General features: G+C 50.5%; 1 protein-coding gene across 11 annotated transcripts in view; it reads left to right on the forward strand.

The window, feature by feature from the left end:
* The first annotated feature begins 876 nt into the window (after window positions 1–876).
* The window catches only part of TNIP1 (TNFAIP3 interacting protein 1), a 48,226-nt gene continuing 28,192 nt past the window's right edge, over window positions 877–20,910 (forward strand). For 4 of the 11 annotated variants that reach the window (XM_084884052.1, XM_084884054.1, XM_084884053.1 and 1 more), the window contains exon 1: window positions 7,762–7,912. The gene's annotated coding sequence lies outside the window, so the exon portion shown is untranslated. Of the gene's footprint in view, window positions 1,019–7,752; window positions 7,913–20,910 lie in introns of those variants that run through there. The other 7 variants (XM_084884047.1, XM_084884056.1, XM_084884048.1 and 4 more) reach the window with 6 other exon arrangements.

Here is a 20,910-nt window from a genome sequence, read left to right on the forward strand (position 1 = left end):
GGACGGGGCAGTTACCAAAGCTGTGACCTCTGAGCAGGCAGGAAACAGGTCTGGCTTGTCCACCCTGAGTCCTCAGTGGTCTGTAAGACTGGGGGTGGTCTTGAGGAAACCGTAAGAACGAAGAAACTCTGGAACCGGGGCTGATGGAGAGAGAGGCCAGTTCACCCACATGGCCCCCTCCCATCAGCAGATAATGAACTGAGACCTTATGTTTGTAAAGAAGTTGATAGTTTACAAAGAATGTCTGCAGTCCATCATTTTACTTTACTTGTCATCACGGGGGGGAGGGGGGGGCGGGGGCAGGCAAAAGCAGGACTCACTGTCCCCATTTTCCAGCAGGAATCACTGAGACTCAGGATGGGAAGCAAGGCCCCGGAGCGCCCGCCCTGGTTCGTGCAGAGCTGGCTGCTCCTGGGCGGGAAGGCCTCTAAGACTCCACTGGACATCTGATTGAGATCTGGCACAGAAGGGAGTACGCTCTTCCTGCCCTCTGGAGAATCCACCGAGACTAAGTGGAAACAGATGGGGTAGGATTGGGGGCAGGAGGATGTGGGCTGGACATCTGGTGATTTCCTCAGGGTCCTGAGCACTGGAATCCCCCATCTTAGGCAAAGGAGGAAATAGAGGTCCTTGGGAGAACCCTGGGGTGAGGTGGGGTGGGCAGACCAGGTGGCCCCTGCCCTGTGCCAGTTCTCAAACCAGCCACGGAATCCGGAATCCCAGGCTTCAGCTCTTCCCCTGTGCCGTCCCCCTGGAATTCACAGCAAGCGACAGCCAGTCTGGGCAGTGACAGGTGGGGACTGATAGAGAAAGGCCTTGTGCTCTGCCAGCGGGTGGGAAGGGGCCTCAGCTGAGCCTTGTGTGGCTGCCTGGCTCCTCCATCGCGGGGAATTCCCCTCCTGCTAAAAGTCAGCCCAGCCCAGCCCTCCTTCCTGCAGAAGCACAGTGAGCGGAGCAGCTTTCACCAGGCCGGCAGCCCCCACCACACACACCCTGGTCTCCTCCTGCCCTTCTCCAGGTGAGTGACCCAGCCTGGGGGCGGTGAGCCAGGCAGGACAGGGGAAAGGGCTCACTGCACCAGGGTGCTGGGCCCTCCTCCCTCTGGGCCAAGAGCCACCAGCCTCCCACTTTCCTGCCTGCTGGGGTCGCCGCTCCAGGCCCAGATCCCTCTTCCCCCACTTAGGGCTTGAGCTCTGGGTCTCTCTATGTCCCTGCCCTTGTCCCTGCCCGGCCGGCGGCAGGCTCTGCCGTTCTCTTCTTGTTTCTCTCCCTCCTTTTATTTCCTTTTCCTGCCCTCCTCTTCTTGCCCAGCTTCCTCAGCCAGTCTTTTCTCTCTAGTCGCTACTAGTTTTTCCAAAGAGAAGGAAAAGAAAGGTCTATTTTTATCTTATTCTTCCCCCAAGAAAAGGGAGTAGATTCACTAGTGTGAACTTAATTATTTGTGTGTGTGAGTACAAGTGTCTTCATTGGTGAGCGTGTGTCCAATCTACTGAGGTGTATGACCATGTGAGCAAAAGTGTGTTTGTATATGTCTGTGTGTGAGGGCAGTGTGTAGGTATTTGTGAGTGTGTCTGGATATTATGTGAGTATGTGTGTGTGATTGTGTCTGGGTATCATGCTTGTGTCTGTGTGTGTGAATGTTTTGGTATTGTGTGAGTGTGTGTGTGTGTGTGGGGGGGTGTAGGTGTGTATGAGTGTTTGGGTATTATGAAATAATGTGTGTGTGTGGGGGTGTGTGTGTGTGTAGGTGTGTGTGTGTTTGGCTATTATGCGTGTGTGTGTGTGTGTGTGTGTGTGTGAGGGGGTGTGTGTGTGAGTGTTTGGGTATTATGAGTGTGTGTGTGTGTGTGTGTGTGAGGGGGGTGTAGGTGTGTGTGTGAGTGTTTGGGTATTATGAGTGTGTGTGTGTGTGAGGGGGTGTAGGTGTGTGTGTGAGTGTTTGGGTATTATGAGTGTGTGTGTGTGTGTGTGTGTGTGTGTGTGTGTGTGAGGGGGTGGTGTAGGTGTGTGTGTGTCTGTGTGAGGGGAGAGTGTGGGTGTGTTGGGAACTTCAGTGATCTAAAGCTAGGTGGGAAGGGACTGCGCTGGAAGGCTGGGACCCTACAGAGCACTCCCCCACCTGCTTCCCACCCAGGGAGGCTGGGCCTTTCTGGGTGAACCTTTAACAGAGAGCCTGAAGCACCGGGAGTGGGTGAAGGGCTGACAGACGGAGCGATGCGGCCTCCTCTTTGATCACAAACAGGCCAGATTTTCCAAAGCTGGTCAGAGCCCAGCCCAGGGAAGTCCCTGGCTAGGAGTAGCAAGGAGTGGAGGCCCAGTCACTGGCGGTGGCTTCTGGGTGGCAGAAGGAGGGGCCCGGGCAGAGTGAGCATGAGAGGACAGGGTGAGGCTGAGGGAAGATTGATTACTCTCAGGGCCCTGCCAGGGATTCCCAGGATTAGAAATCGCTCTGGCTCCCATGGGTCTGCCTCCCTCAGGGGCTGGGCTGGGCCTGGCCGACCGCTTCCCACTTCCGGGAGGATGACAAGAGGCATGCCTGGATCTAAACCCAGACCCGAAGGACACCCTGACCTGGAGACAGGGAGGCCAGAGGGAGAGGAGCTGGAACAGGGGAGGCCTGGGCTCCTAGGAACTGTGGGAGGAGCCTGGGGAGGCCACGCAGGCCCAGAATGTCACCCAGTGTCATGTTGCCTTTCCTCTCTCTGGTGGTGCCCTAGAAACCCTAGTTCCAGGGCCCTAGGGGAAGTAGTTGGGGTGGAGAAAGAGGAAAACAGGAGAAACCGTCTCGGCCTGGCAATTCCAAGAACACACTTTGTGAGGTCTGGGCAAGTTCCTCCAGGGCTCTAGGCCATGGGGTCCCTGTAGGATTGATGACCATAATTATTGTTGCTGCTTTTCACCAATGCAAAAAGGCCCTGTGGCATTTCACTTGCTCCACCCCATGTGTTGGGCACTGTTCTAACCTTCATGTTACGGATGAGGGAACAGGCAGAGCACAATCAGCAGGAGGACTCGCCGTGGCAGGGCTGTCGTTTAGGCCCAGGTCTGTCTGACTCCCTAATCCTCTCAGGATCTGCTTCTTGGAGGAAGGGCAGGTGTGGGTGTATGGCTTAATTCCCATCAGGGTGCCGAATGAATGTGCAAAGTTAAAGCTGTCTTGCTGCCCTTGTGCCTGTGCTCTCATTCAGTTATTTGGGAGGTAGACAGAATTAAAAACTGATTTACTTCTTACCAAAACACGCGATTACCTAGTACAACTTCAGTCAACAGAAATGTGTGTGACACCCATTTCTCATTTAACTATCACTGACATCTCTCTTGTATACACACACACCCAACACCAGAAAGCACCTAGAATCCACAATAGGGTTTTACATTCCCGGGGTGGCCTCAGGCTATGGACACGTGGATCTAAAGAATGGACCCAGACCCAGGATTGCTCTTTTCTTTGGCCCGTAGCTGCTTGCCCTGAGTTTCACTGATCCCCTAGCCAAGGCCCCGGCTCACAAATTCACATAATGGAATGATACATGAGCTTGTTTGCTTTAAAAGCTCCATTTCCCATCAGCGGGGCATGTGGAAATAACACTGATCTGGAAGCAGGAGATGGGTTCTAGTTTCAAGTACTAATCACAAACTTGTGAGATCTGTGGCACATCCCTGCTTCTCTGGTCCTCAGGGGCTTCACCTGTACAAGGAAGAGGCTGGGTTTGATCCTTTCTAACTGCTCTTTAAAAGGTCTGGCATTTTGAGTTCTATGTCTTGCTAGCTGGCACGACTCCAGAACACAATGCTTAGGAGTGTTATGAGTTTAAGAGCCTGGATCTTCCTGCTCCAGTTACCTGTTGCTGTATGTGACCTTATCCAAGTCATTTAACAGCTCCAAGCACCAGTTTCATCTGAGAAATGGGGATGATAACGGTTCTGACCTCAGAGCATGGTTGGGAGACACGGTATGTAAAAGTGCAGGCCTAGCACACAGCAAATACTCCACAAATGTTACCTTTTAATGTTTTTAATATGCAGCCTTCCCTCTTCTTGAGGCCCTTGATTTTAGAGTTCAATCGGTTATGGGAGGGGTTGGGAGTATTTTGGTTAGAAGTACAAGATTTTTTAAAATTCATTTTTTTATTGTTGACAGTATTAAAGATGTCCCCCATTACCCCTTCCACTTGAGCCCCATATATGTTCATCAATTTATTTTGTTCGTTAGATTCCATATTTAAGTGAGATCATGTGATATTTGTCTTTCTCTGATTGGCCTATTCCACTTAGCATAATAATCTCCAGGTCCATCCATGCTATTGCAAAGGGTAAGAGACCCTTCTTTTTTACAGCTGCATAATATTCCATGTCGGAAATATCCCACTTCGTTCTTATTCACTCATCTATGAATGGACACTTGGGCTGTTTCCAGATCTTAGCTATTGTAAACAATGCTGCTATGAACATAGGAATGCATATAATCTTTCTGACTGGTGTTTTGTGATTCTTAGGATATATTCCCAGAAGTGGGATTGCTGGGTCAAATGACAGTTCCATTTGCAATTTTTTTTTTAAGCAATTCCATACCCTTTTTCCACATTAGCTGCGCCATCCTGCATTCCCACCAGCAGTGAGTATACTAGGGTTCCCTTTTCTCCACATCCTCACTAGCACTTGTCATTTGTTGGTGGTAGCCAGTCTGGCAGGTATGAGGTGATACCTTATTGTAGTTTTAATTTGTATCTCTGGTGATTAGTGATGTAGAGCATTTTTTTCATATGTTCTGTTGATCCTCTGTATGTCCTCTTTAGAGAAGTGTCTATTCAGGTCCTTTGCCCAATTTTATTTTATTTTATTTTATTTTTTCAGAGAAAACAATATTTTTTATATTTTTATTTTTTTAAATATATTTTATTGATTTTTTTGCCCCCCTCCCTCCCTCCCATACATACCCTCCCTTTGCCCATTTTTAAAAATTGGATTTTTTGTGTTCCTGGCGTTAAGTTCTATAAGTTCTTTATGTATTTTGGAAATCAACCCCTTATCAGATGTATCATTGGCAAATATGTTCCCCCACACATGGGTTATTTTCATTTTGATGATGGTTTCTTGTGCTGTGCAGCTTTTTAGTTTGATGTAGTCCCATTTAATTATTTTTTCCTTGTTTCTCTTGCCCTAGGAGATGTATCAGTGAAAATACTGCTATGTGAGATGTCTGAGATTTTACTGCCTATGTTTTCTTTAGAATCTTTATGGTTTTGCAACTTACATTTGTCTTTTATCAGTTTATCAATTTTGAGTTTATCTCATGTATGGTGTAAGTTGGTGGTCCAGTTCCTTCCCCCCCGCCACCCTTGCATGTACCTGTTAATTTTCCAACATCATTTATTTTATTTTTAAAAAATGTTTTAATGATTCATTATTGAAAATTTCAAACACGGACAAATAGAGAGAGAACAGTATAAAGCAGCACTATTCCAAGAGCTATTTATGTATTCCTGGGTTTAACTGTGATAGTCTATCCAATGCATGTAACCCATGTCTACATGCCATTGTCATTTCTCAAATGCCTTCTTTGTGCCAAGCTTTGGGCTTTACTTGCATTATCTCATTTATCCTCAGGATCATCTGAGGGGTAGGTACAATTATCATCTCTATATTCAGAGAGGAACTGAGGCTTAGAGAGGCCACCCAGGTCGTAAGTAGTTGAGTAGGGGTTAGAACCCCATTAGTTAAATTCATAGCCTTATGTTCATAATGAATGCTGAGGTTCTGTAGGATCGTAGGAAAAATCATGACACTGTAAGCCAACGGGGTGCAGTGGAAAGTGTACATATGCTGGTGAGCCCAAGTCCTGAGTCCCCAACACTGGTCGCATCACTCAACACGCGTGGCCTTTCACGAGTCCTTCCCTACACTGAAGCCTCCGTTTTCCTACTGGTCAAATAAGGGATTGTGATCAGTGGCCCCTTATGGCCTCTAACATGGTGGGATGTTCTGAAGTCCAACAAAGACTTAAAAAAGAGTGGAAGGGGTGGATGCGGTCATGACTTTGAAGAGATGAGTTTCCTCACATGTTGTAATTGTGAAGAAAAAATATCCCAACGTAGGAATACAGGCAAAAAGATGACTGTGTAACCTTTTTATGTCAGAGCATTGTCCCAAAAAAACCCACCAAGGAATCGTCTGGTATTTTGGGGAATGGAATTATTTCCCTCTTTGAGTTCAGTTGGACATTTTATAAAAACAGCTGAAATAGTTTGGAAACAAAATGCAAATAATTGAAGATCCTTCTCTCTCTCTTTTTTAAAGTAAATTTCATTGATCATGAGAAGAGAGGTTGGGCTTAGGAAGAGAGCATTCTAGGAAGAGGCAATTTGGGGTGTACAGATGAAGAACAGGACGAAGACTGGTCTGGGGGAACCAACTGGTAGAGGGGATGCCTGCAGGCTACCTTATAAATCCTAATCTCCCTGTACCCTATCTCTGTGACACTCAGTGGTGCTTTGGTGTTTGCATTCCTTGGCTCCCTCCCTTTCTTCAAAATCTGGGTATATATGTATTTATTTTCATAAAATGAACTGAAATTATTTCTTTTTTAATCCTCACCAAGGATAGTCTTTCATTGATTTTTTTATTTTTAAGAGAGAATGGAAGGGAGGGAGAGAGGCAGAGAGAAAAACATCAATGTGTCATTGGTTGCCTCTAGCAAGCACCCTGAACCGAACCGGCTAGGGCTGTTTTGGGAATTTGATAACACCCTCAAAGTAACTGACGGCATCCCGGGTTGTCACAGAGCCTGGCAGGAGAATGCTTGGATTGGGCATATGCTTGTGTGTGTGTGTTCGCACAGAATCACAGTTGATTGACAGATCCCTCAAATTTGTAAAACGAGGGCCTGTGTGAAACAGCTCCTCAAACTCTTTCTGAAATTAAACTTACCCCCTTTAGAGTCAAGTTATGACCTTAAAAAGACCAGTGTTCCCAACCTTAAACCAAACGACTGCTCCATATGGATCTGGGAAATCCCACAGCCTGGCCCACCTGCTGTATAAGATACATTAGGCAGGCAGGGCAGGAGGCCGGCTCTGGATTTGTCCACCTGGGTTTGAATCTTGGTTCAGCCACTTACTGACAATCTAACCTCTCTATTTCATATATTTATAGTTTTTTTTTGTTTGTTTGTTTGTTTTGTTTTTTATAGAGGCGGGTGGTGGTGTACAAAACCCGTCTCATGAGGGTGGCCGAGTAAATTAAATGCGTGCAAAGTGCTTTACAGTGTCTGGAGCAGTGCATGTTAGCAGCAAAAGATTCCTGAAGGGTCCTTCCAGCCTGGAATTTCTATGAGCTCTGCTCAAACCTGAGCTCTGCTAACACGTCGGGGAGCGCCCTGAGCGGCAGCTCCGGCGGAGCTCCAAACGCTACGTGCCTTCTGGCAAGTTCCTTCCCCGCCTGGCCTGGTGCCCCTCGGCCCCAGGAAGTGGTGGGTGGTCTCTGCGGCTCGTCTCCGCTCCGTCGTTGGGGCTTTCAAGTGGCCACAGCCTCATTCGGGAGCCCGAGGCTTCCGGCGCCGGGAGTGCGTCAGGAGCTGCCCGGACCCCAGAGGAGCCGCGGGCCTGCGGGGCGGGCACCCCGGCGGCGGCCTCGGCACCTCAGCTCCCGGGCTGTTTACCTCTCGGGGCCCCACCCCGGCCGCCGCGGGCCCGCCCGATCCGCACGCCGCGATTGGACGGCAGGCCTGTCAATCACCGGGGACTTTCCCAGGGGCGGGGCGCCCGGCTCCCGGCACTTCCTCATCCCAGCCCCTTCCCAGGAGCCGGAGGTGTGCCGCCTGGGCTGCTCCCCCGCCACCCCGTCCCCGGCGCGTTCCTGGAGCCCGTGCCGGACGCGGAGAGAGGGCGCTGTCCCTCCTGGCCGGCACCCTCAGGTAAGCCTGCCGGGCCTGAGCGAGGATGGAGGGGGAGGGAGGGAGCCTGAGGCCGGCCGCTCAGCGCCTCAGCCGTGGCCCGGCATGGAGCGGGAGGCCAGGCCCCGCCAGGGGGCCCCGGGTTCTCGGCTCCCGGGCGAGGGCGCTGGAGGCGCCGGGTCGCGGGGCGCCTCCTGGGGGGTCCGGCTCTGCGCTGCGGGGAATCCCTGCCCTCGCGGAGGGTGGTGGGTGCGCGTGCGCACTGCGTAGGCGAGCGTGTCTGGAAACGGCGTGTAGGCCAGCGCAGGGCTTGCAGGCGGTGTGCACCAGCCGGTGGGGAGAGCGTGTTTACACTGTACACTTTACAGTGTGGGAGACCGGTTTTATTTTATTTTATTTTTTGGGTGACCAGTTTTAGAAGCAGTGTGCATAGGTAATGAAGAGGAAAATAACATTCCTCTTCAAAGTGTGTATTAGTATTATCATCCCCAGTTTGTTTCCAACCCAAGGCCCTTGAAGACCGGGGTCACACAGCTAGGGGGTTGCAGGATTTGAAAGCTGGCACTCGTCTCCGAGTCCCTGCTCAACTGTTGACCATATTTGCACAGTGTTGGAGACTACATCTGTGTGCATGTGCGGGGGATCTGTAGTGAATTTCTGGGAATGATTTTGGGTGTGCAGTGTCTACGTATGGCTGACTTCTCCACTGTAGGACATATGTGTGCATACAGTGATGTGTATGGGAGCGACGGCATTATACACTCATTAATCGTGTGTATGGAAGTGTTTGTGTGACCGGGCAACAGATTGTGTTTTGGTTGGGAGGGCGGGACTTTTGTGGACGATGCGGAAGACTCTGCAACCTCCATCCCCACCCCCTTGCAGAATGACAGCTCAGGGGAAGCTGTGGATTCCGAATGCATCATTTTTATTTCACAGTATAGTCAAAATGGAATTTAAGCAGCACTTACTCACTTTCCAAACAGGGGGTTATGAGAGAGGGGAATTCGGCATCTGATGAGAGGTCAGGAAAGGGGACTCACAGCATTTTTTTTTTTTTTTTAATTCCTGACAATGGATATTGCATTGGGAAGCTGGAATATTTATTAGTACAGACTTATAGAAATCCTATGATGTTGTATCAATATCCCTATTTTACAGCAGAGAGGCAGTGAACAACCAGTACTGGTAATAATAACAGCTTACATTTATGAACATTGACCATGTGCCAAGCATGGTGCTTTCCATTCAGTATCTCATTTAATTTTTCAACAATCCTAGGAGATCATTATTGTTAGTAGCCTCCATTTTCAGGTGAGGAAACTGAGGCCCCAAAAGTAAAGACTTGCCCCAAACTAGTAAGCTTTGAACCCTGGATCCTGTTTCTTTTTCACTGACCAAGGCTCTTGTCCTTGCTGTGTCCTGGGAAAATAATGTGACTGGCACTTTATGGAAGCACTTGATCATGTCCCTCTGAAAGCGGCAGCCGGGAGAGTCCTGTGTTCTTCATACTTATGTGACCCGTGGGTGTTCCGTGGGTATGGCATGGCACTCATGCTGTGGGTTGGTGCCTGCCCCTATGCCCACGCCAGGTCCTTTGGGGCCCCAGGAAGCCGTGGGGTCTGACTCATACCCTTACCCCCAGTGCTGCTTGTGACTCGGGCCCGGATGTCCTGGGTTGGGTTGGGCCGACCTGATTTGAGCACCTTAGAATTGTAAGAGGTTGTTTGTCTACCGCTCGCTCTCAGTACCCCTGGGTACCACCTTACTTCTGCTCTCACTGCGGTTTAGCCATGGGCCCTGCTCTTCTTCCCTGCCAAGCTTGGCCTTTCCTGTGTATATGCTGTTCCTTCTGCTTGGAACACCTTTCTCCGGCTCTTTCTATGGCCGGTTCTTCCTTCTTTGTCAAGTCTCAGCTCAAATGTCACCTCCTCAGAGGGGCCTTCCCTGACCTTTCTATGCAAAGTGGCCCCCTTTTTCACTTTCTGTCATAAAACGATTGTATTTTTTTTTTTCATACAGTTGTCATCCTCTGAAATAATCTCATTTATTTGTGAATGAGAGAGTATACGGATAGAACTTGGTGTCTGGCATATAGTAATTTCAGTGTTTACTTGTTTTTTTCATCTTTCTCTTTTTCCCAGAAGAGAAGAGTGAGAGCAGGGCCTCTTTAGTTTTGTGTGTGCATCCCTGATAATAGATAAGAGGGGCTAGGGTAAGGCTCTGCTGGCTTTGTTCAATGGGTGAGTAGAATGGAAGAAACTAGAATGATGGTGCGTTTCCCAGAAAACTGAGGAAACTGAGGCCTAGAGATGGGAAGGCACTTGTCCCAGAGGGGTAGTGGCAGAGTTGAAATGAGGACCAGAACTTGCTTCCCGAGGCATTTTTTTTCATTTTTAAAATTTTAATTTCATCTTTCCCATCCCTCTTTATCCCTCTCTACACTCAGCAAATGTTTCCTGATGTCCTTGTGCCTGGTGCTGTGAATATGGCCTGATGCTCAGATGCATAGGAACTGGCTCTGCCCCAGAGGAACTGGTAGTAGAATGGGGAGGGATGTGCCCAGAGTGCTGACTGGAGCCCTTGTGTGCCAGCACGTGCCGGGCAGTAAGTCTGACTGTAGTGCAGAGCAGTCTGCAGGTGCCAGGTGGGCAGGGGCATCTGAAGAGAGGGGACTCCAAGGCCAGGCCTGATGATGAGGTGCAGGGAGGGGCCTGAGCCCCTTCTGGAACTTGGTAGGCTGAGCAGCAGATTTGGGGTAAGGTTCTGCTGGGTTGGGGATGCTGACCACCTGGGCTAGGAAAAACCCTAAGGTCTTGACTACCAGGCAGAGATGTGTTGGTTTTTCCCTGTGGGCAGCATTGGGAAGTGATTGGACCATTCGGTTGGCAAACTTAGGCAGGCGTCAGCACCACCTGGGTGTCTGGTTAGATCACTGGGCGGTGGCCCCTGGAGTCTGATCCAATAGGTGTTGGGAGATGCTGCTTCTGGTCCGGCGCTCTTTGAGAACCCCTGGTGTGGAGCGCCGGACTCTAAAAGAGGGTCTGCTTCCTCACCGGTGAGGTTCTGTGACATCCTGCTACTTTCTGGAGTGGTGCGAATGAATGAATGAGCCAGAGTGTTGCAAGCACTCAGCACAGGGCTGATGCGGGTTGATGCATCAGTAAATGCTGACCTTGCTAATGGTGATAATTATAAGCGTATTGACAGGATTTTGATAGGAGAAGATGAGGATGGTCTATGTGTCCGTGCTTCAGGAAAACTTGCCTTCGACCCTCTGCCACCTATGGACTTTCGACCCCCTCTCTGACAGGGTCATCCTTTGCTTTGTCTCAGACCTCTTTCCATCCCTTATTAGAATAGTGGAAGCTTACCTGTGTGAGGGGCACAGAGGACAACTGGCCCACGTTCCCTCAACAGCACCCAGCACCCCAGCAGGTGATCATCCAGCCTCCTCTTGATCCCCTCCTCCAGGGTCAGGGAGCACTCTGCCTCTCAGTGTTGTTACAGGTGGCTTGCTTTTACAGCAGTGGGAGGGGCTTGATGCAGGCCCTTCCTTTCTTACCTCCTCTTTGTTCCCTCCTTGCCCACCTGACCACTTTGGGAGAGAGAGGGAAGGAGAGAGGCAGAGTAGGAGGGTGGTGTGGCAGAGGAAGCACAGCTGGCCACCGGAAGACCTGGGCCCCCTCCCCTCTGCCTCACTGCTATCCCATGCAACCTTGGGCAGGTCTCTTCACTTTGCTGACCTCGGCATCCCAGCTGCAAAATGAAGGGGTTTCCCTGGCTGCCGCCTCAGGGAGTCCTCTTCCAGCTCTAAAAATTCGGTTGCCCAGCGATTGGGCCTCCAGCCGTTTCTGAGCTTTTCCTGGAGGGCCATGTCTTTCTGCGCCCACCCTTCGTGCTTCTAGAACTGTGCCACTGCCCTCCTTTCCCGTCCTTCTCTGAAGGGAGGGTGATGAGTCCTCGGGAGGGTTGCGCCAAGGAAGGCACAGGGAAGCAGGGAGAAGCTCCCCAACCCTAAAGACAGATCTTGGCAGCCTCCACAGCCAGTTGCAGGAAGTTCTCCATGTTTTTCCCCATGACCAGCCCAGGAGAGTCACTCTTCCTAGAGGAATGAATGACTGGCCTGGGGAACAGCTGCCTCTTTGTCTGCGGGGGCTGCCTTCCTATGGAGCTCTTCTCTTCCCAAGGACCTTACCCCGAGGCCGATCCCTATGTCCTTGAGTCCCTATGGGGTGGACAAACCGGGTGGCCCAGGCAGATGGATGTGTGTGGGGGGACGGCAAAGGGAGGAGTGCTGTGGGAGTCTTGTCACCAAGGAGTCATACTCAGAGGCCAGAGCTGGTATTTTTAGGGCGGGCGTGGGGGGGTGGCCCATGAGTCAGGGGCCTTTGGTTTGGTCTCCACCCACACTGGAGAGTGCCGGCAGCGCTGGTCATTGCCCTCTGCCTTTGTCATGGCCAGCTTCGTCAGAGAGCTCAGGAACCCGGGTCCCTCCGCACCCCACTTCTGCCTCTGCAAGTGTGACCACCCCCCCCTCCCATTCTGGAGGCTGGAGATCAAAGTGCCTTACAAGTTGGTCACCAGGGCAGAGGTTCTGAGGACAGCAACATGAACTTTTTAGAAAATATGAAGGAACTAGAAGTCTCATGCACGAAGATTTGTGTTAAGGAATGGGCCTTCCTTTCCCTGGCTGCCAGCACCACCTTCATAATCCAGCTCCTGAGCTGCCTCTTTCTGTTCCTGCCCCATCTTCCCACACTGCCCAGAGGCCCTGAGAGACCAGGGGTGGGACGAAACGCTTGCCCGCCCCCAGTCGCTTGGCGCCTATGTATGCAAATCAACTGACATCTTTGTTGGGTTAATTTGCATATCAGTCCTGATTGGCTGGTGGGTGTAGTGAAGGTACAGTCAATTTACATGTTTGTCTATTATTATGTAAGATCTTTCAGACATGAGGGTAATAGAGTTTATTTAGAGTTTATTCTCTTGCATTTCTCCATAGTTTTATTATAAATGTATGCCTCCCTAAGTAATAATGTAGTATTGTTTTGTATGTTTGAAAATGTTACTTAAATGCCATCATACTGTCTGTATTATTCTAACACTTGCTTGTTTTGCTTAATATATTTGTGAGATTCATCCATGTTGATATCTCTAGGTCTGGGTCACTTAAAGTTCATTCATTTTTTTTATGGCTTTGTGGTATTCCTTAATATGAGATTGCATTTACTCATTTTCTTTTTCATTGGGTAGTTTCCAGCTTTTGCTGTTAAAACAAGACATATTTGGCTTTTATCTGGGTGTTCGTACCCCCCGCCCAGCTATCCCTTTCCTAGCGATTATGGGCTAGCACTTTAAAATCTACAGATAGCTATATGGTTTCTAGTTGGTCCTCTCAGCATTTCCACAGGGAGAAACAAGGACAGTGAAGTCACTCATTGTCACCTGGTAAGGGAGCAGAGCCAGGATTTGAACCCATTCAACCCTCTTCCATCATATTTGTTATAAAGGAATTCTCAAAAGTTGTCATCTTTCCTCTTAGCCAGTGGAATTACAGAGCTGGAGAAACCGCCTCTGGGTATATTGGGGACTAGGAGACAGGAGGACAGTGGAGTTCCCTATCCCTTTATCCCACAGTTGGGCCTAGTGCCCTTTGTCCCTATACTGATAGTTGAGGTCCTTCTGGGTTGGTTGAATTCCCAGCTGCTGAGAGGGAAGTGGGCTTCCAGTCCTGGAATGTGCGCACTGTGGATCCCAGACGCTGAGAGGAGGTGGGCCTGGGGGAGAAGGAAAGTGAGCTGGGGCTGTTTGTGCTGCCCTCTTAGCCCTCCTTAGGGGGCTGCTGGCCGTGGGAGCACAGGGTGGGGACTGGTGATGGTTCCTCTTTGCCCCCTGGGAAATGCGTGGCCTTGAGCCAAGCTCTGCACCTGTCTCAGCCCAGCTTCCTCCAGCAAAGCAGGTGTGAGGCGTGGTGTGAGGGCCCACGGGCAGTGGGCAGGGAGGTTGGCACCTATACCCAGCTGAGGATGGTATCCAAAGCCTGGAGCTTCTCTTCCCACCGTTGCCACCTCAAGGCCAGCTGTGACCTTCCTGAAGCCAGATCCTTTCTGGCAGGTTCCAGGCTGAAACTCTCCTCTGTAGTTGCCAACTCTCCATCTGCCGAATTCCTTGACTAGAAACCTTGCTCCTGGACTTAACCTCCTGATTTATGTTCACATCCCTATAGCCTTGTCTGTCTTCATGAAGCAAATGCATGGTCAGGAGGCTCCCAACCCTCCCACAGCCCTCCACCCTTCTTTGGTGCCGGAACAATAGGCTTTCCCTGTTGTCCCAATCTTGTCAAGATACTTAAATTTAAAAAAATTATTTTAAAATCTCCATGTAGCCCTCGCTTGTGTTGTTCAATGGTTAGAGCATCGGCCTAGCACCAAAGGGTCTTGGTTTGATTCCCTGGCAAGGGCATATACATGGGTTGCAGGTTCCATCCCCAGCGCTGGTTGGGGTGTATGCAGGAGACAACCAATCAATGTGATCTCTCACATCGATGGTTCTCTCTCTTCCTTCTCCTCCTTCCCTCCTTTCTTCTCCCTTCCTCCCTTCCTCCCTTCCTGCCTCTAAAAGATCATTGGGAAAAAGAAGTTACAAAAGAGCATGTGCTCGTTGGAGGAAAAAATACCCCTCAAACTCAACCAATACAAAGGTATAAAGTAAAAAGAAAAGTTGTCTTCTCTCTTCTTCCTCTCCTCCCTTCTGTATTTTAAAATGAATTCAAAACAAAACAAAACTAGATTTCCCTTTAAAAGAGCTAAAAAACTGGAGGTAAAAATAAGAGCTTCTTTTGATTTTATCTCAATTTCTCCTCTAAAGCTGTCTACTGGTAGCAGTTTGGTGTGTATCTTTCAAGAGCTTTTCCTATACACTTTTGAGATTTTACACACACACACAGTTATGTGTTGTTGTTTTTTAAATTCTGTTTACATGTTAATCTGTACTTTGCTTTTTTCCGTAACAGTATCTTACAGGCACCTTTCTGTGTCATTGCAAAGCAGTCTGCCCATGCTTTTTTATGGCTTGTAGAGTGTTCCACTGAAAAGTTCACTGTGGTTAATTAAGCCAATCCCCCCCTGATGGACATTCAGGACAGTTTTGCTATTACAAAGCACATGACAGTGCACATCTTTGTCCAGCGCCCCGTGTACAGTGATTCTTAGATAGGGGATTACTCATCAGTTACCTCTGGGCCTTTAGATCATTGAAACCTCCTCAAGCGTACTCTTCTACAAGAGAACTTTGTTCTCGGCAGTCAGGCACACAGCAGTCTCAATGTTGACATCATGGAGAAAGGGCATGATTTTCTGTGGGTGTCCCAGCTGTAAGAAAAACCAATATTTATTAGGTGAGATCAGTAGAAACATAATATATAAAAGGGTGGAGGTGAAAGTTTCTCTGTTTGGCCAGGCAAACCACACCTGGAGCGTTGTATTCGGTTTCAGGACCAGCTACAGGGAGGTGGAGGGTTGAGGGGAGCGGGTGAGGAGGGGTCTGGAAGCCTGTCCCCGTGAGAAACAATGGCGGGCACAGGGGCTGATGAGCTTCAAGAGAAAGCATCAGGGCCCAGATCTCTTCAGGGCTGAAATGGAGAAGAGGTAGGCCTCTTGTTCCTGATTCCAGGGACCCCAGAGGCAGAGCAAGGGCTGGTGGAACAGAACTGGGAGTAGCCGACTGGAGCCAGTGCTGGCTGCTGAGGGGAAGCTGCTTGGGAAGGAAATCTGGGTCACTAAAGGTGATCAACCGCAGTCCCTCGGCTCCCTCCCCTAGGGGCTGGACAAGCACAGGACCGAATTTCCCCTGAGCTTCCTTCCAGCCCGAGATCTAAGCCATGGTGACTGCTGGTGATTGAGGGCAGCCTGGGATCTGATTGCATACAAGGTTAGAGCCACACAGAGGCAGCGCTGGGAACCTGGGGCCGTGTTCCAGATAGCCAGCAGCAGGACTGGTTTCCTCCCTCTGAGGTAGAGTGGGTTGCCTCTCGGGCAGTGCAGGCCAGTGGGAAGGGCACGGGTATTGGAGCCTGACAGATCGAGACTGGATTCTTTGTCCTGCCACTAACCAGCTGTGTGTCCTTAGGCCAGTTACTTAACCAATCTGAGTCTGCTTTCTGATCTGAACAATAGGGGTAATGCTATCTAGCCGAGAAGATTGGTTTCCTTGCTGGAAAATAGGGATAATAATTTTTATCTCTGTGTGGGAGAGAGAAGTGAGCCAATGTACGTCATGGCACAGCCCATGGCCTGGCATATGGGAGCACTTCACAATTGTCAGGCCCTCTCCCAGCTTTAGGTAGGTGCTCCTTCGCCTTCTTTCACAGTGATTGCAGCCGGCTGTTGGCCCTGTCTCCAGGCTGGTGGTGTGGTGCCTAGGTCTTGTAGGCTGAGTGGAGGTTCCCTCTGTGGGTGAGTCAGAGGAGGGGACAGGAGGGAAGGTAAGGAAGAAGGACACAGCAGGAGGGTAAGACCTTGTGAAGGGCTGCAGACATTATCTGGGAGCTTCTGACTGCTCATGGAGAGGCGACTACATTCCCCCCCCCCCCCCCCCCCCCCCCCCCGCCAGCACTTGTGGGAGGCCTCATGGGTCACGGAAATCCACTTGGGTGTTAGGAGGAATTCGGGCTGCAGAGAGTAGCCTTCTCAAGGTAATCTATATTAATAAAAGCCTTGGGGGTGATCAAGCCAGCAGGGGAGGGTAGTTGGGGGCAATCAGGCCTGCAGAGGAGCAGTTAGGTGTCAATCAGGCAGGCAGGTGAGCAGTTAGGTGTCAATCAGGCTGGCAAGGGAGCAGTTAGGGGGCAATCAGGCAGGCAGGTGAGCAGTTAGGAGTCAGTGGTCCCGGATTGTGAGAGGGATGTCCCATATTGGAGAGGGTGCAGGCTGGGCTGAGGAACACCCTCCCCAGTACAAGAATTTTGTGCACCGGGCCTCTAGTAAGGTTATAAAAAGGGGTGATAATAAATTGCAAGTTCTGGACTGTTAGAGTTAGAAGGGGCCTTAAAGATTTTCTAGTCCCCCCAAGATGTTATTGCTGCTGTTGCAAACTGAGTCCTACCCAGTGAGGGGAAGATGTTTGCCCTGGTGTCCCTTGACAACATCCCATGGTTTCTGAGCCCTGGCTCCTCATATTGCACCTGATGCATGCAGCCTCTTGATTGCTGAATTGGTTGCAAAGACTTAAGTCCTTGCCTCCTCACTGGCGAGGATGCCAGGGTGGGCTCCCTGAGGACACACCATAGAAAGTAGGTGCTGTGTCTTTGCTGACAGTCGTCAAGAGGGCACAGCCAGCTCTTTGATGGATGGGCCTGGGACCCCATTTCATGGTCAGGGACAGATTTAGTTAGCTTTAGTTAGCTGCCGGAACAAGGCCCAGGTGGATATGGGTGGGGCCTCTCCTTTGCAGTGGATCCCAGTGCAGGAGCAGTAACTGGGGAGGGGGAGGGGGAACAATGGGCAGGCTGGAGAGAAAAGCGATCTTCTGGTTCCAGCCCCACCCTGACTTTCGGTGACTTTGGTCTTCATGCTCTGGCCCTGACTGGTGGCCTTCATATCACAAGGGAGAGTCGGAGGGCCCTCGGACCGTACGTAGGCACTGAGCTCCCGCACTGCCCCAAGCGGGTGGGATCTGTGACCCCACATGCTGTCAGCCTGGCGGGCAGGAGAGTGTAAAGCCGCTCCTCACTGAGAGCCCCTGGACGCCTGGCAATGGTCTCGGCCTCGGCCTGGCCTCATTGCCCTTGGAGATTCCTGTGCAGCTCCGTCATCCTGGGAATGACCCTCTCTCCAGGAAAGGGTTTAACAACCACCCTGGCCAGGAGGAGAGTTCCTGTCTGTCCAGCAGCATCCTGGAACTGCTGACGACCAGCCGGGCGTGAGGTCAGCAGGACGTGGAAATTCCCCATTTTCCTCTTTGTCTGTCTTTCCTCCAGAAGTCCAGCCCTCCCTTGGGTGGCTCCTCTGACCTCCAGAGAGGGTTTCTCACAGGAGGCCTTTCGTCTTTTTTCATCCACCCTCTGCCTGTTCTCCCTGCTGATGCTGGGGTTAGGGAGCATGGCGCTGCCTGCCCCTTCTTTTGCTTCCCCTGAACCCCCTTCCCTGTCGACCCCCCAGTGCTGAGGAAGAGCCTGAGCGTTGTGTGGTTTACAGGATGTGGAGATGGGCTTTCAGTTCCTCTATCCTGCATCCTGGTGTGCCGCCTGGCCTTACTTCTGGGCATCTCTAACAGCACGGCCGTGCCAGCCCTGGCTCTACCAGTGTGTGGCTGCTCAGAGTGCTCACGGTCAGTGGATCACGGTCAGGCTCTTGGATGTTTGCACATGGCCTCTCAGGAGGCAGGGGCAGAGGCCCTCCCATCCTATCTCTTTCTGCTCTGATTGGAGATCTATTGAGGCTTTCTTCTGGACCACTCTGAAGATACTCTCTGGTGGGCGAGATGGACTTGGCCCCAGCTCTCCTGGAGCTTCTAATCTATGGGGCAAGCCAGATGGGAAGCGAAAAGCAGACCCAAATTATCACGCAGTGTCACCTGCCAGTTCCATTCTGGGGGGGTGCGGAGTGGTGAGCAGGAACCAGACTCCTGCCGCCCCATATTACCAAAGGCTCCGAGGACACAAGTCCCTTCCAGCTCTCAGCCTCCCCCTTGGTGGACTTCATTCAGCTGGCAATCTTGGCTCACCTTCCCAGTGCCAGACCTGTAAAAGCAGGAAGTTCTCTGTCAGATGCGCAAATGCTTATGGCGCTCAGATACATTCCTCACTCGTCAGTAAGTTTTGCTGGAGCAGCACACGAAGAGAAAGGGGAGCATCAAGGACCTCCCCAATCCCTCCCTCACATTTCTGAGTACCTTGCTCTGTGCCAGTCATTGCGTTAGTGTTTTACCCACACTGTCTCTTAATTCAGTGAACATTTCAGGGCTTTCTTGTTCTGCTGTGTAGTATTGACCTTTCAACTTGAAAACAAGCACTCCCCCCACCCCCGCCCCTGACCTTCAAAATGAGTGATGACTTTTGTGTGGGGTGGGCAGGCTGCTGCTATCCTTGGCCTCGGTGAGGCCCAGAAGGGCAAGAAGTGTGTATTTGCCTTCTCTGTTTGTCAGGCCTTGGGGGAGGGGTTCTGCGCACCAGAACTTGATTTTTCGTTCTGACCTATGGCCATGTGGACCCTCTGGCCAAAGTCCTTGTTGCTCCTTGTGCTTCAAGGCAGGGAACACTGCCCAGAGGGTTCCTAAGAGCCCCATGTTACCCTACAGTCTGGCTTGAACTCCTCTGGTCAGAGTCTCTGGGGAGCTGCTCAAATGTAGCAGCGGGTAACAGGGCTTTCTTAGGCAGAGCTGGATTGTCATCTTCCCTGTCACCTGCTGGCCATGTAATCCTGGCTCACTGAGCCTTCCTTATAACACGAGGATCATTGAGTATGTGCCTTAGGGTCATTTGCAGCGTACCTGAGAGTGCACCTGAAGCGCTTAATGCCTGGCATGTAATGATTCATGGATGCTGGCTGTTATTATTAGTCCTTTCTCACTCTTCTTTCGGGATCAGTGTGGGGATGGTGATCTCGGGAGGGAGGTTTCAGGGCCCTGAGTCCTTCTGAGGTCCCAGTGGAGGCCTTTGGAACTCTTTTGTGTTGGGAAGCTCTTTGTGGGGCTGGAGGCAGGACCAGTTTTTCAGCCTCAGAGCCTTTGCACTCATTGTTCTGTCTGCCTGGAACATTCTTTCCCCAGATATCTATCTGCGTGGCTAGTTCCCTCTCCTCCTCCAGGTGTTTGCTAAAATAACTCCTCCTCTGTGAGGCTTTTCCTGACAGTTCAATTAAAGTCCCTGCCTCGTGCTTCCTATTTAAATTTTGTCTGTAGATATTTTCGTCACTCCTAAGATTCTGTCTGTCCATCATTTGTCTATCTATCTGTCTACCTATCACATCCACCACTACAATGTAAGCTGCATAAGGGATTTTTGTCGGTTTTGTTAGCTGATAATTTCCCAAACTAGTACCTGGCAAGGACTAGGTGCTCAATAAATAATTGCTGAATGAATGAACAAATGCAAGAACGAAGTTTCTCTACTAAGTCAGAGGTTTCATTTGAAACCTCTCTGTGAAGGATTCTGAAATCACTTCACAGAGAGGCTTCAAATGAAAGAAAGCAGATGAAATTGGACAGATTAATGTGAAACATTTGTTGAGCAAGTAGTTAGTGGTTTGGTGGAAAATTCATCTGTTCATTAGCCCTGGAAGAGACAGATCATACATGATTATGAGACTAAAGGAGGAGAATGACCGTGTCAACTAGTATATTAAATATTAGTCGGGGTTTTTTCTTCTTTCTTTTTAAAAAGGATGGCATACATATAAATGGAACTTGGGATTGGATTGACTGGCTTATCTGTTAGGGTATAAGCATTTCACTATAAGTCCTAATTTAGTGAACAACTTTCATTTCCCCTCTGCAGGGAGAGAAAGGGACTGCCCATGATTTCATAGTGAATTAATGGATAGACCACTTATTTACTTAGTGTTTAATGGGCACTCACTTTATAGCTAACTAGGGGCCCAGAGCATGAATTCGTGCACCTTGAAAGGAACCATAGGCCGCGAGTCTGCGGTGGGCACAGGGGCAGGTCTCAGCCCATCCTCTGAGCTCTAGCCCGGCCCCTCCCACTGCGGCCCTTAGTCCCCTGTGTGCCGGCAGCCCCACTCCTGCCATCACTGCTCCCACGGGCTGATGGTACTGGCCCCACTTGCACCCACTGACAGTGTGGAGTGATTGGGGCTGGCGTCAGCAGTGGGTGCGAGCAGCGGCTCTTGCTCTGATTGCCCCTTAGGAGCAGGGGCAGGTGGAGAAGTCCTGAGGGGCAATCGGAATGTACCCACTGCTGTCACCCATTGATGGCGCCGAGTGATAGAGCTGGCTCCAGACACAGGCAGTGGGTACCAGTGCTGGGCAGGACCAAGGCGCATGAGAGCAAAGAATTT

Source organism: Pipistrellus hanaki, assembly GCF_964339955.1.
Source record: "Pipistrellus hanaki genome assembly, chromosome: 5".
Taxonomy (NCBI): Eukaryota; Metazoa; Chordata; class Mammalia; order Chiroptera; family Vespertilionidae; genus Pipistrellus; species Pipistrellus hanaki.